At 61.7% G+C, this 13,965-nt stretch overlaps 1 long non-coding RNA gene across 2 annotated transcripts; it reads left to right on the forward strand.

Moving 5' to 3' along the window:
- The first annotated feature begins 1,678 nt into the window (after positions 1-1,678).
- LOC306669617 lies at positions 1,679-5,811 on the forward strand. Of its 2 annotated transcripts, none has more exons than XR_013766174.1 (3): positions 1,679-2,474; positions 3,889-4,046; positions 4,140-5,811. It is a non-coding gene; the product is annotated as an uncharacterized lncRNA (long non-coding RNA). The 2 variants fall into 2 exon arrangements; XR_013766175.1 differs by lacking the exon at positions 1,679-2,474 and adding an exon at positions 2,636-2,693.
- Positions 5,812-13,965: the final 8,154 nt, after the last annotated feature.

Consider the following 13,965-nt stretch of genomic DNA (forward strand, 5'->3'; position numbering starts at 1 on the left):
GCCAGGCTGGGCGGGCGTCCCTTAAGCCCGGCACGGGGTGGATCCGCCCTGGCCGCACCCCGTGGCCACCCCCGCGCTGTTCCCATGCCCGGGGTGGGAGCCCCCAGCCCTGCTCTCATTTGCCCATGCTCCACTGCAGGTTGCTAGGAGCTGGGGGGTGGGGGCGTGCGGCCAGGGGCCGGCCAGGCGGAGAATCCTGCAGGGGGGCGGTGCCCAGGGACAAAGCCCGCCTGTGATTAAGTCATCTGCCCGACGGCGCCATGCACACTGCCTGGCTAGCTGAGGGCTAGCCTGCCCACACCTCACAGCCAGTGTGGCCTCCTGCCCAGGCCAGACCCCCTGCCCTGTCCCCCAGCCTTGTCAGGGCATCTGCTTCCCTTCACTCAGGTGACCTCAACTACCCTGATACCCATGACCCCTCCCAGGCTCTGTTGTCCTCTGCTCCTCCTAGCTCTGCCCCTGGCAGTCGAGTGACCTTTGGCAAGGACCCCTGCCTCAGGGCACCCACTCCTCCCAGGGACTCTGGACTGGGGAGCACCTGACTGTCCCACAGCCCTTTCAGCACCAGCCCCAGACCTGTTGCCTTTCCTGTGTTGGAGGCTGCAGCAGGGCAGGAATCCCTGGTGGGCCACCCTGATCATGGGAGGGGCAGGGCGGTCTCTGCCCCCCGCCCCGCTGCCTTTCTGGTGTCCCCAAGCTGTTACTCCCCACCCATAGGGCCTCCTGGCTGGGCTGGTCCTTGCCTCTCCACCTCCCAGGAACTGGGCGTTCTCCAGTCTCCCCAGCAGAGCCTGTGGTACTTCCCCTGCAGGCCCCATACCACTTGGAAGAGTCCTGACCCTCAGGTTCTTGAGAGACACATCCACCCCACGAGCACCTCGCTGGGCACCCAGGCTCCCCAGCAGCTGGGCGGCGGACACAGGGGCACATCTGCTCCTTTCCTGCAGTGGGAGCATGGCCGCCTGGTGGGGAAGGCTGGGCACAGGGGCCACCACCGCCTGGTCTGAAGGGTGACTGTGCATTATGAGGACGTGCTGAGGAGATGGGGTTTCAGGATGGGGCGGGAACTTCCTGGGATTTGCTGCTAATCAGGACGGGGCGGGCCAAGGCTTCCCTCTCTTTCTTTCTCTCCTTCAGACCTTATCTCACTCAGCTCGTCCTCTGGCCAACATTCTGGGAGTGGGGGACAGGCAGGCGTGACGTCCTGGCTGGGACAGGGGCATGAGTGGGTCTCCAGGGCCTCTGTGTGAGACTGAGCCAGCCCTTCCTCCCTTGGCCTTGGCCCTCCCAGCAGTAACCCGCTGGCAGCAGGCCCTGGAGGTCCAGCCCATGGTCAGTCCCCAGGAGTCCAGGGTGTGGGGTGGAACCTGGCTCCCCCTTGGCCTGTCCCCAGTTGCCCAGGGGACAGGCGGACATGACTGAAGTACCTGGGAGGGTGCAGGTGAGGGCCCTCCTGCTCCCACCCCTCCTGCTCACAGGTGAGGGAAGGACGTGGGGTGAAGCTGGACCCCACTTCCCACCCTGGTTCTTACTGAGACTAAGATGAGGGGCACCCTTGAGTGGACACTGGGTTAAACTTCTTTCCCCAGCTCCATTCAGCCGAACCCGGAGACCCTTGAGTTACAGAAGACCAAGAAGAGCCCCCTCACTCCACCTCCACCTCACACTTCAGCCAGTGTCCCCTCAGTGCCCTGTGTCCAGCTCCCTGCCTACTCCCCTACTGCAGCCCCGTCCCCAGGCCAGGTGGTGTGCCCTGTTACCTCCCCGCAGCTCTGTCCTAGCTCTTACCCATCCTTCAAGCCCAGGTCGGGACACTGACTCTGGGGACCTTTCCACGTCCCGGCAGCTGACTGTGGATGAGGGCCAGAGCCATTGGCTCCCCAAGATTACAAGGGGGCAAGGTGTGTTCTCAGCGTGAACTGGGTGGATGCTACAGCTGGGTGAGAAGACCCCGCACCAGGACGTGGCCTGTCAGGGATCCACATCCACGCCCCGGAGCTGTGTGCCCTCCCTCCACCCAGACCTTCAGTCAAGGGCAGGGGGTGGCCTGCGGGGTGCACTCACCCATGGTCTGGAGACCCTAATGCCCAACACAGCCTTTCCTTGCCTGTGTGGCCTGGCTGAGCAGATCCTGCCGGCCTGGCGTAGGTCCCCGGGCTGCCTGGGCTTATTCCTGCCCCTCAGGCCCAGCAGCTGAAGAGATGCCCTCAGCTCCCTTCCCAAGTTCTAGGCTGTCTGTATACAGCAGGCACTCGTGAGGTCTGCCTTGGGACTTTCCCAGTGTTGCCCTCATGGGTCCTCACTCTGACCCCTGCTGTCTCCATGGCTCCCCCACCACTCTCAAGCATGGTCTCCAGGACACTGGTCACCATCAGCTGGGGCCACTCCACTAGCCGTCAGCATCGATAGTCTCCAAGAGGTCAGCTCGTCCCCAGCAGTGCTGGGCAACATGCGTGGCCAGCAAGCGTTTGTTGGTAAGTGGGAGGAGGGGGTGGGGTATGGGAGGTGGATGAGTGGGGACAATAGCAGGCGGGTGTGGACGGCAGCCAGCAGTGGAGGGAAGGTGCTGTTGGCATGGCTGGCCAGGTGACCGCGGTGGGAAGGGTGGAGAGCGTCACGGTGGGCTGCAGGCTGCGAGGTGCTGTGATGGCCAGGGGCTGAAGTCTCTGTGGCTGTGTGGTCTGCACTGCTGGGTAAAGGGAAGACCAGATAAGGGGGATCCTATCCCTGGGAGGGGAGGAGCGGGGGAGGAGGCGTGGAGGGTGGTGGGTGCCTGGGAGGCTGCAGTCATGGAGGATGGAGGGTGGAGGAGAGTGGGTGTTCTATGGGGTGCGGCCGTCAGAGCCTCCCACTGGGGAAAGTGGCCCAGCCAATCCTCCCGAGAAGGATCTGGTGCTACTGGCATCAAGGGGTGGGCCCCAGGGAAGACCCAGGGGCAGGTTCATGGGGGTCTGGCCTGGGCTTCCCCTTGCCTGGAAGGGAGAGCTGGAGGCCATCAGTGTGTGGGAAGAGGTGAGTCACCTGCCTTGGGGAGCCCTGTGAACCAGCGCCCACGCCTGCCTCGGTGGGCCCAGGGAGCGAGCTCTCCCCTCCTGCTCCCAGCAGGCTGAGGATGAGCTCATGTCTGCTGGGGGTGCCCCAGGCCTGGCACATGGGCAGAGAGCCAGGGCACCTCAGGCTCCCAGCTCACCCGTAGCCCCCACTCTCTCAGGTCATCTTGGGGTCATCAGGCAGACAGGGCCCCATGAGGGGATAGAATGGTGTCCACCCAGATGTCCACCAGCCCAGTCAGAGGCCCCTTTGTGTACACTCTGGCCTGGTCTCCAGGCAGACCAGTACTGTTCATGCAGGCCACTGGACTGTTGGGGCCAAGTAGATCTTCCCTTTGGTCCCCTGGTGGGGGCCTGCATGGAGTCAGGCTGGGGCTGTGCTCACCTTGGGTTGCTGGCCTTTGCTGAAGGTGCACGGGTGGGGAGAGCCACCTCAAGGCATGCAGCCAGGCATGGTGGCTCCGGCTTGTAATCCCAGCCATTCGGGAGGCTGAGGCAGGAGGATCGCAAGTTCAAAGCCAGCCTCAGCAACTTAGTGAGACCCTGAGCAACTCAGTGAGACTGTCTCTAAATAGCATGAAAAAGGGCTGGGATGTGGCTCAGTGGTCAAGTGCCCCTGGGTTCAATCACTGGTACCAAAAATAAAAGGGCTTCGGGCTACAGAGCCACTGCGGGATGCCAGTGCAGTGATCCTAGCTGCTGCCTGGCACCACCATGGGATTGCCTACACCTTCCCCGGACCACTTCACAGGGGCACCGAGGCCAGGCAGCAGTAGGGCTGGGGCCACCTGTGGCACTGGCCAGCAGGTTGGCACCCTCCAACAAGGTTGGCGTCTAGCAGGGGCCAGGTCAGGGCCAGAGGTGCAGTTCCTGGCCCACTGTGGCTGTATCCTGGGATCCTAGCCAGTCCCTCCTCTGAAGCCTCGTCCCTGCTCTTCCTCTGTCCTCCTTGACGCCATCTGGTCCTCTGGAGCCTGCTGACCTCAATCAGGCATGGTAAGGATGGGGTCCCCAGGCTGACATGGAGGTGGGGGAAAGTCTCAACCCCTCTGGACCCTTTCTGCCCACCCACTTTTGATTTCCATGCAGGGAGCTGGGGCCCGCCACCCTCCTGCCTCCCCGGGATCTACGAGCAATCTGAGGCCTTCCCAGCTGGGGTGGGGTGCAGCCAGATCAAGGACGGCAGGGCTCTGGGCAGAGGCCAGGTGGCCCCTACCAGCACCTGGTAGCAGAGTGGGTAGATCTTATCAGCCAGCAGATATTCAAGGTCCTCCACGCAGACTGCCTGTGAGCCTGCGACCTTCCTCCCCACCGTCCAGCAGGGCTGGACCCCCGAGGGCCAGGGTACCTCAGGGCACTTGCCACTTCTGAGCCCTCAGCTGGTGGCCCTTACCTGACTGAGAAGGCTCCTGGGTCTTGGGGTACTGTCCCTGCTTGAAGGGAGCCCTGGGACTGTGGGACGCCTACCCACGCTGTGGCCTAGCTGGAGGCTTCGGAGCCTGACCCCACTTGCCTGAAGCCATGATGGAGCGTTTCCCATAGGCAAAGGTCTCTGTGTCTAGGGCTGTCCCAGGGGCACTGCCAGGGCCCAGGCTTGGGCTTCCCTGTGAATACAGCATTTCCCGGGCAATATAGCCAGACCTCACTCCCTCTGATGTGTGACCCAAGTCCTTGACGCCCTGGGTTCCAGTTGGCCCCTGCCCTGGAGTCCTGCCCACTTCCCCCAAGAGATCTGCAGCATGGAAGGGCTGGGGTCAGGCACCAACCTCTGCATCCCCCTGTGATGCCCAGACAGGTTGAATGCTTCAAGTATGTTTCCCTGTGCCTCAGTTTCCCCATCTGTCAAATGGAAAGCATGACTGAACAGCAGCCTCTCCTGTCCTTGGAGAAGCTGGGCAGTGGCGTGTGGTCTGCTCCCTTCCCCCACCCCTGTCCTGGTTGGCAGGACGCCTGTCCAGGGCCCCCATCTGGAAACAATTGTACTTGTGGTCCTCGAAGATATAATTAAAATATACTGGGTTGTATGCTCCTTTCTCAGCTGAAGCAGAATCCAGGATGGCCATGAAATCAGGTCACGCTGACGCAGGGCATAGCAGGGAGCAGGGGAGCAGATTTGGAAAGCCTCGATGGGACGCAGACTGCCTTGATGGCTTCCATTAGAGCTCACAGCAAGGAGGCCCCTGAGCTCTCTGGGAGGAGGAGAGGGGACTGAGCCCAGGGCTTTCCCATGCCCAAGGCCCCCTGCCTACGAGTGATCCTGTGCATGTGGGCAGGGGCAAGGGGCCAAGGATTCCTGCTGAGTGGTAACAGAGGTAGCTGTGGTTGCCCTCCACGTGGAGGGTCTTTGGGCCAGCCAGGACACCCCTGACCATCAGGCGGGGAGACCTGGAGGTTGGACCTGCCTTCCCCTGGGCCCGGGCGGTTTCCTTTCCTGCTTCTTTCCCAGGGTCTGAGAGGACTCATGCATGGAGCCTTGGGAACTAGGGGCTCCCGCTGGTGGAGCCCAAGGGCAGTACCTTGGGGGAACTGGGCTAGAACGGGGAACCATCACAGCAGCCATCTCTCCCCCCGGGTGGTGCCTTGCTGGCCTCCCCTGCCTATAGGTGCCCACACCTGCCCTGAGGGCCTGTCTGGGGAGGGCTGCCTCCTCCAGGAGCCCGCCATCTCTCCCTTAGCCCACGGCCCATTACACACTAAGTTCGGATTCCGGGGTGCCCCGTCCCCTCCTAACTTTGAGCAGAGGCTGTCCCCAGCCCCTGTTCTGGTTCTGTTGGCCTCCCTTTGGTCTGGGATAACAGATGTCCCCACCCCGCAGCTCCCTTGCACTGTGGCAGCCTCCTGCTGAGCACTGCCGCCCCAGCCCTCTTCCCCAGCAGCCTGGCTTGGGGACCTTCAGCAAGGCCCCCAGCATGAGTAACTCACCCCTCCCCAGCTGTCTGTCCAGCCTCAAAACTGGTGTCTGACCCTTGCTGGTTGCCCTTCCCTGCCCCCAGCAGCAGGAGGACTCCTGGTCCTATCTTCCTGGCAGGAAGACACCCTGGGGTGGCACAGTGCTGGGTCTCCCAGCACGGACCCAGTAGGACCCCAGATGCCCACCTCCACGTGGAGGCAGGCTTGGCTTAGCCTGCCCAGCCTGAGAGGCCAAGATGTCGGCTCAGTGCGGCCGGAGCTGAGCTCAGTCCAGTGTCTGCAGGTTCCGGGGACAGTGATCACGCCTGGGGTTCTGGCACCTGGGTCGCCCTAATCCTGCACAGTGACCCCACGCTAGCACTGCTGTTCATGGTCAGCCCAGCACCCTCACCCCACACCTGGACCTCCCTGAACGTGTGTCCTTGGGGTGCCCCGCTGGGTCCCAGTGCCAGGGGCTGTAACTGGATGCTCACCCCTCTCCCCAACTCTGCAGTTCAGGCACGGGCTCTGGGTCCTCGCAGGGCTCACCAGGCAGCGACATGGGCTCTCACTGTGCTGCAGGGCGCTGGCTCCAGGACAGTGGTCACTGCAGTGGCCCTGGCCTACAGCAGCTGAACCTCCTCCGGGGCCCAGGTTCTGAGGCTCGGATTTGGGACTTCGGTAGGAAGAGGGTGCCTGGAACCTGGCCACCAGGAGAGTACCGCTGGAGAGGTGAGCACCCAGGCCGGCCAGGGCCACTGCCCCGTGGCCCAGCTCCTATGCCTCCTCACCTTCGCCTGGGTGAGCCCTGCCCTGAGGCCTCCCCCTCCAGCCCCTTGCCCCTGGGTCCCCGGTCCTGCCAGGTCCGGACACCTCCTGTTGAAAGCACTTTCTGATACTGCCTTGCTGCTGTGGCCCTACCCAGTTGTCCCTAGCCAGAGGAGGGGATGTCACCTGGGCCTGGCACCTGGGACCAGACAAGCCTGGGCTGGGGGCAAGGGCACATTCCTACTTTCTGGGCTTGTGGGGAGGGGGATTCCCAGAACACGGAGGAGGGTTGCCAGAGGCTCGCGGGGAGCCCCTGGCACTTCCTGCTTGGCTGGCAGAACTCAGCAAAAACACGTCTGCAACAACAGGCCCCATGGCCAGCTCTGCTGGAGCTCTCTGCCCTGGCCAGGGTGGCCATGCTGGGCCTGGGCTGGCTGAGGAGGTGCCCATCCTTCAGATCCTGATACAGCCCCTGGCATCCCCTGTCTGGGCAGCAGAGTCCTGTCCCTACATCCTTTGGTGCCTTGTGCCTGTGCCTGGCCTCTTCTCACGGTGCCCACCTGGCTGTCCTGCAGGACCCTCCCTGATGTCCACAGCTCCTGGGATCAGAGCTGGCCAGGGGTGTCTCCGTCCATGTGAGGACCCAGCAGGTTCAGGACTCCCAGGGATGTTCTGGGAAGCCATGGGGGTAGGGAGGAGGCAGGGTGGGGAACTGCAGAAAGGCTTCGTGACCTCGGGCAAGTCACGTAGCCCGTGGGGTGGGGACTGCCTCAGCCCGCCTGCCCGAGGAGGTGAAGTGAGCTCATGTTCCTGGCAGAGGAACCAGCTCCTGGCGCGGGGAGCCCTGGGGGGTGGGGAGGAGGGCAGCAGCACCTTGGGCACGTCAGGGCGGCGCAGATCTGGCCCCAGCCCGCCTGGCTTGGGGTGGCCCTAGGACCAGGCGGGGCCTCCTAGGGACACGGTGGAGCCCTTGGCAGCCCCTCTGACTCCTTGGGCAGGTTAGACACTAAGGGGCACTGAGACCCTCCCTGGGGGTGGAGTCCTAGTCTGGCAGGGCTACTACTCTCCTGGGCCTTCTGAGGAGCCCTCTGCCCGCAAGTCCTTCATGTGGTGGTGCAGGGACTCCCAGCTCCTCATGTGGGCTGGCCCACAGCAGTATCCCATGGGGGGTGAAGGGCAGGACCGTGTCCCCACCATCTATGCCCCAGATGTGGGTGGCTGGGTCAGGGACTGGGAGGGCCTCAGGAGGGCCGGCTAGTGGAGGCTGAGGGGAGAGGTCAAACCTCCTGGCCAGGGAGACTATCTGGATGGTGGAGGAGTTGAGACTGGATGGCAAGTCCCTCCATCAGCTCCTGCCCCAGCATAGCTCTGTGGGTGAGCTGCCTAAGGGCTGGGTGTGGGCACAGTGGGTCACCATGTGTTTCTGATTCCTTCAGGCCTCCCCAGCGAGGTCCGTGTGCAAGACGCCCTGCCCGCTGCCACACAAGGCCTGAGTGCTTTGTTGGCTGGCCTGTACACGACATTGATGGCCTCAGCTGATCTGGGGTAGGGGTTGCTAGTGGGTCTCAGTGGGTGGCTACCTTCCAAGTCCCAAGGAACCTAAGGGTCACAGGACCCAGGACATTCCTACAGGACAGAAAAGATGAGGGCCAGCCTGGGGTGCAAGGGCAGGGTGCAGAGCCAGACCCAGCCCAACCGTGCTGGCCTCCCAGGTGCACACTGGCCCACCCCCATCCACCTGCTCGACAGCTGAGCTGCTGGGCCAGTTGGGGTGAGGGCTCCTGCAGCTGTGCAGTGCTCGGTCTTACCACAGGCCCAGGCCACTTGGTCTGTGTGGGGCGAGGCCTTTCACACCCTGCTGCTGCTCTGGCCTTGACCTGTCAGGACCTGGAGCCTGTAAAGGCTGGCACGGGGGGGGGGGGGGGGGGGGGCAGCCTGCGCCCCAGCAGGGGGCAGGCAGGTGAGTCCAGACGAGCGCATGTGGGCTGAGAATAGGGGCACTGTGAAGAGCAGCAGGACGTTGGTGGGCATGAGGACACCTAGAACTGGCCCTGGGTCCCCCATGGGCTGGCACGGAGGGCAGATTCAGCACCTGCTTCCTTATTCCATCTCACCTGCAGCTTCAGTCCCGCTGACTGGAACAGACCTGGAACAGAGGAGGCGCAGAGAAAGACCATGTGGGCAGCGGCCTTAGAGTCTCAGGGTCCTGCCCTTGTTGACTGATCGGGACATGGGGCCCCAGGTGGGAGTCTAGGCACAGCTTAGGCCTGGCCTCTGCCCCACCCCAGCCCTGGCCTCTACCTTTTGGAGTCAACCTGTGGGGTCTTGAAGGGGCCTTAGAAGCTGGGCCTGGGCCAGAGGTTAGGGGGTTCTGGACAGTGGCAGTGGCTCTGAGGCTACCAAACACCCCAGGCAAAAGCTCTGGGCCCTGTCAGCTCCCTGAAGCACCTCTGCTGGCAGGCTCTTGGGACACTCTTGGTCCATCCTGAGGAACTGTCTGCTGCTGGCCTCACAGGCAGTCTGGAATCACCCTGCCAGATGGAAACACCAGAGAGGGTCAAGAAGAACACCCTCTCGGGCCCCACAGGCTCACCACACCCCAGCTCTGCCCAGTCCTCCTGCTCTCCTGAAGGGCCCCAGGAAGTCCTGGACTCACTGTGTGGAGGGCCCCCCAGTCCTGCAGGCCCTCTGTGACCCCTGACAACAGCCCCCCAGACAGGATCCTCCCCCCAAATCCCCTGGTTCTTTGGGAGTGGACATGCTTGGAACTTTGCAGACCCATTGGCCTCATGCTTGGCCTGTCTGGGAGGCAGGGCCACCAGCAGCCACAGTTGGTCTGATTCACCCACATAGAAGCCCGTTCTTTCCTTTCTGCCTTCCTTCTTTCCTTCCTTCCTAAATTGCTGAGGCTGGCCTCAAACTTGTAATCCTCCTTCCCAGGCCTCTCGAGTTGCAGAGATCATAGGCATACACCACCATGCCCGGTCCTGGAGCCCTTCCTTTATAGGTTGGAAGCCCCTGTGTCTCCATGCTTTCTCTCCCCTCAGAAATAAGCATGAGTGAGTCCTCTCCCCGTCATTCCCAGTTGTGCCCGCCACCCCCCCAATGTCTCCCTGTAGGGGGCGCTCCGGAGTCCCTGTGAGCCCGGATGGGCTGTCAGTACAGGAGTATGCAGGGTGCAAAGACAGGAGGGCCCTAGAGCAGATGCAGCATGGAGGTATGAGCCCCCGGGGGCCTCCTGCAGGACGGTGGATTTCAGCCTACACTGCCTGCAGGGACATGAAGCTATCACTCCTAGTGGCCTGGAGGGGGTCCTGAGTGGGAGAGGAGGTGAGACTGTGGGAGTGGGCACTCTTGGAGCATTCTTTCCACAAACACCTGTGCACCTTGGTGCCAGGTTGGAGGTGTTCCTGAAGGAGTCTGGCCCAATTCTGCAGAATCATGGAGATGAGGGGCTGAGCCCCCACGCCCCGCAGGGGGGACAAAGTACTGCAGCCTAGTGGTTCAGGGTGCAAGAGATAGCACTCCCCTCCACCCACCAGGGTGGTCTCCTGGGCCTTACCTGGGACCCCTGCTCCATAGTACCCACCCTTGTGGGTCTTGAGCTGTCCCCATTGTCACCTGACCTTGCTCTCACAAGCTTTCTGGGAGCCTGGTGAGTACACGGGTCTTCAGGACTGAGGGGAGGTGTCAGGGGGCAAGGGCACTTTGGGACCCAAGCCACGGCTAGTTGGTCAGGGTCTTATGGGAGGGCCTGGTGGTCAGGCAGCTTCTTAACACCATGGGAGGCAGGTCTCTGGAGACCCAGGTGAAGGGGCCGAGTGACAGGATGACTGACATGGGCAGGAGAGGCTCAGCCTGGCCCAACGGCGCCCCCTGCTGACTGCCTGGCCCAGCTACCTAGCCAGCTGTGCCTGCCTGGCCCACATGGGGCGGGGCAGGCCGGGACCCCCACGTGCAGCACTCCCTCCAGCATGTCCTCACCCCATGCGCGCCCCAGAGGAACCTGCCCTCTAGCTCACCTTAGGGAAGGGCTCAGAGTTCCTCTTCTGGCTTTACCCAGCCCAGCAGCTGTGTGGACGGGACTTTAAACTCCTCAGCATGTCCCCATTTGCTAGGTGGCCACCTGCCAGGCCCTGCCCTACTGGACCCTCCTCAGCAGGGATGAGGGTCCTGTGCTCAGTCCAACCAGTCAGGAAGGCAGCTTGGACCCCCTTCAAAATGGTTGCTGATGGCCTCTTGGAGTGGACCTGAGCTTCTCCGTGTGGGACTAAAGCTCTCATGGGTCACCAGCTAGGCTGTGGATGGCGGTAGCCACAGGAGGCTGATCACACCGTGGTGGGCCAGGGGCCAGGCAGTCCATCTTCCCAGGGTGAGCTCTTACATGGTGGAGCTGCCAAGACAAATTCCCACTGACTGGGGGCTTCCACAGCAGGCATTATCTCCCTGCTGGAGGCTGGAAGTCTGAGACCAGGGTGCAGCACTCCAGGGTCTGGGCGGGCTTCCTGGCCTGTGGACACCACCTTCTTGCTGTGTCCTAACATGGCAAGAAGAGCTCTGGTCTCCTCCTCTCCTTGTTAGGACACTAATCCCATCAGAGGGCCCCACCCCATTACCTAATATGACCCCAATTTCCTCCCAAAGGCCCAATCTCCACATGCATCCCGCTGGGGGTGTGGACTTCAGCACATGAATTGAGGGGGACTCCCGCTTTCTGTGTCCCATGGTGAATCCCAGCACCTGCAGGGAGGGGTCTGTGACTGGGCAGGGCGGCTGTGGATGCACTGCCCTGAGACTTCCTCCCCTCCTGCTCTACCGTGGCATGGAGGTGTGCTGGGGCAGCCCTGTTTCCCTGTCCTGTCATGAGGCCTCTGGGGCACCAACTGTGTAGATGTTAGGGACACCAGGCTGCGGAAGTCCAGACCCGCCGCTGTGTGCCCAGCTGGGGTCATGTTTACCCACCAAAGACCAGTTCCAGAGCCCCCACCCGGCCTCGTGGCCCCAAGTTAACTCAGGCTCCAGGATAAATATCCATTCAGACACACAAGGCCCCTTTGTCCTGGAGAGAGGCTCTGGCCCAGGACACTGCCCAGTGGCCGCTGTCCTCGGCGCGGCCCCAGGCCAGGCCGGCTGCCCCAACACGTCTAGTTGCCCCAGGGGGCCTTCTCTGGGCAGACTCTGGGCTTGGCTCAGAGAGGCCCCAGTGGGGGACAGGACTCTGAGCAGCTTGCAGAGGGACAGGAGTGGCCAGGTAGGCAGGGCTGGTGAGGAGGGGGCCTGGCTGCACCCATCTGCCTCTAGAGGCCTCTTCAGAACATCCCTGACCTGTAAAGAGGGGTGAACCCTGCCCAGCCCACTACCCTTCCAGCAGGTGATGAGCTCCAAGGGCTTCAGGCCTCACCCAGACCCTCACCCACAACCCCAACTCAGGCAGGAGAGGTGCTGTCCATACCCTGTGTCCTTTTGGCTAGCTGCCCCTTGCCAGTGGCGCCGACCCCTGCGGGCCTTGGCACCTGTTCTGTGCAGTGGGAAGGCTCTTGGAGGCCCCTCGGAGGTGGAGCACCCACTGTCTGTCCAGGCAGAACTGGGATGATACATTTGTGGAAGAGGGTGGGAGGGTCTGGAGGCCAGAGAAACTTGGGATCGGGAGGAGCTGGGATGGAATAAGGTGGTGGGGTCTGGGGGACTCTTGGGGAGGACAGAGGCCTGAGGCTTGGGGCATGGTGGTCCCCCAGTCCCCTTTTGCAGCTGACTGGGATTCCTACCTAGTAATGCCTGCACGTCCTACAGGCTTGTTGCCAAGCAGGTACTTTTCTCCAGATGGGCTGAACACAAGCACCGCTCACTTCCCAGAGCCCCAGGGGTCTGCCCAGGCTGCGGGGCTCCTGAGACTGTCCTTCGAAGCCCTCCTTCCATTCTTGCACCTCTTAGGAGGTCCCCTGGGCTTCTGGCATCCCAGCCCAGCCTCTGTGGTCCCATCCCTGCACTGTGGTCCATGGCCGGCAGCGACCCCTGGTGGCAGCCAGGCACATGGCTCCCCTAAAGAGCTATCAGCCCCCAGGGCCCAGACCAGGCCATAAGGGAGTCTCCACAGCAGGTCCTGGGACCATGGCTCTGGCTAAGGTATGTTCAGGATTACTGGAGGGGCTGGGATCGTGCCAGGGCCATGTGACATCCTAGAGACTTGGCCCGGGTCCCTCCAGGATCCTGCTCTTTATTGAGAGAACGCCCGCTTTGGCTTGGGTTTGTCCTCAGACTTCAGAGTCTGTTCCTGTGGGCTCCTAGATTTTCATTTGCTGCTCCAGGTTCCCATGGCCCAGTTCCAAGGGCTGTGGCCCAGGCCTTGCAGTACCAGCTCTCTGCAGCACAGTGCTGATTCTCAGCCCTGCCCAGATTCCCTGGGCGTTCTGACTGGTTCCGGAGGCCAAGGTGGGTCACAATTCCAGTCCAGTGTCCAGTGTTTCCAGGCCTGTTCAGAAGGGCTTTAGGGACTGTGGAGCTCCATTCAGCTTGTCCCTGGGGTTCCCTGCACCCTTTAGCCCCTGTACCATGCATGGGCCCTTCTGTGGAACCAGCCTTACCAGAGCCAGCTCTGGGGCCCTAAGGATGCACCCTGGCACCCGTGGGGTCTGTTGACCCAGAGACATTCTTACCCATATGTTTGGACAGTGGGCTTTGGTCAAGACTTACAATGGGCCGGCAGTCTGTGACTGAGCCCTGCTGTGGTTGGGAAGGAAAGGGCTTCAGGCACTAGGAGCAGGGGACACGTTAAAGACGCCGAGTAGCTGGGTGCACGCCTGTGATTCCAGCTGCACCCCATGAGTCTAGTTGCTTGTTTCGAGTTGGAACACATTAGCTTATTGAAAGAATTTCGACGTTCTCTCTCCTCCTTCAATTATCTCGTGAACTTGAGGAGCACTATTATAAAGCCTTTCTCAACTAGCAGGAATTGGTGGCTGTGGTATTTACAGGGCTTAAGTAAATACGACTGGCACCCATGAAGAGATACGTGTGCTCATTAACGGTCCTCTGGAATTAGCTTTGAAAATAAACGAAAAGATGGGGGTCTTGCTATCTTGCCTGGTTTGGCCTCAAAACCCTGAGCTCAAGGGATTCTCCTGCCTCAGCCCTCCGAGTAGTGGGAACTACGAGCATATGCGACCTGGCACTTACCAAATAAGTTCCAGTTAATGTGCTCTGGAAATCTGCACTAAAGAATTATCATAAATTGAATGAAACAAATGGGATTTTCTACTTG

The sequence above is a fragment of the Sciurus vulgaris genome (assembly GCF_902686455.1).
Source record: "Sciurus vulgaris genome assembly, chromosome: 9".
Taxonomy (NCBI): Eukaryota; Metazoa; Chordata; class Mammalia; order Rodentia; family Sciuridae; genus Sciurus; species Sciurus vulgaris.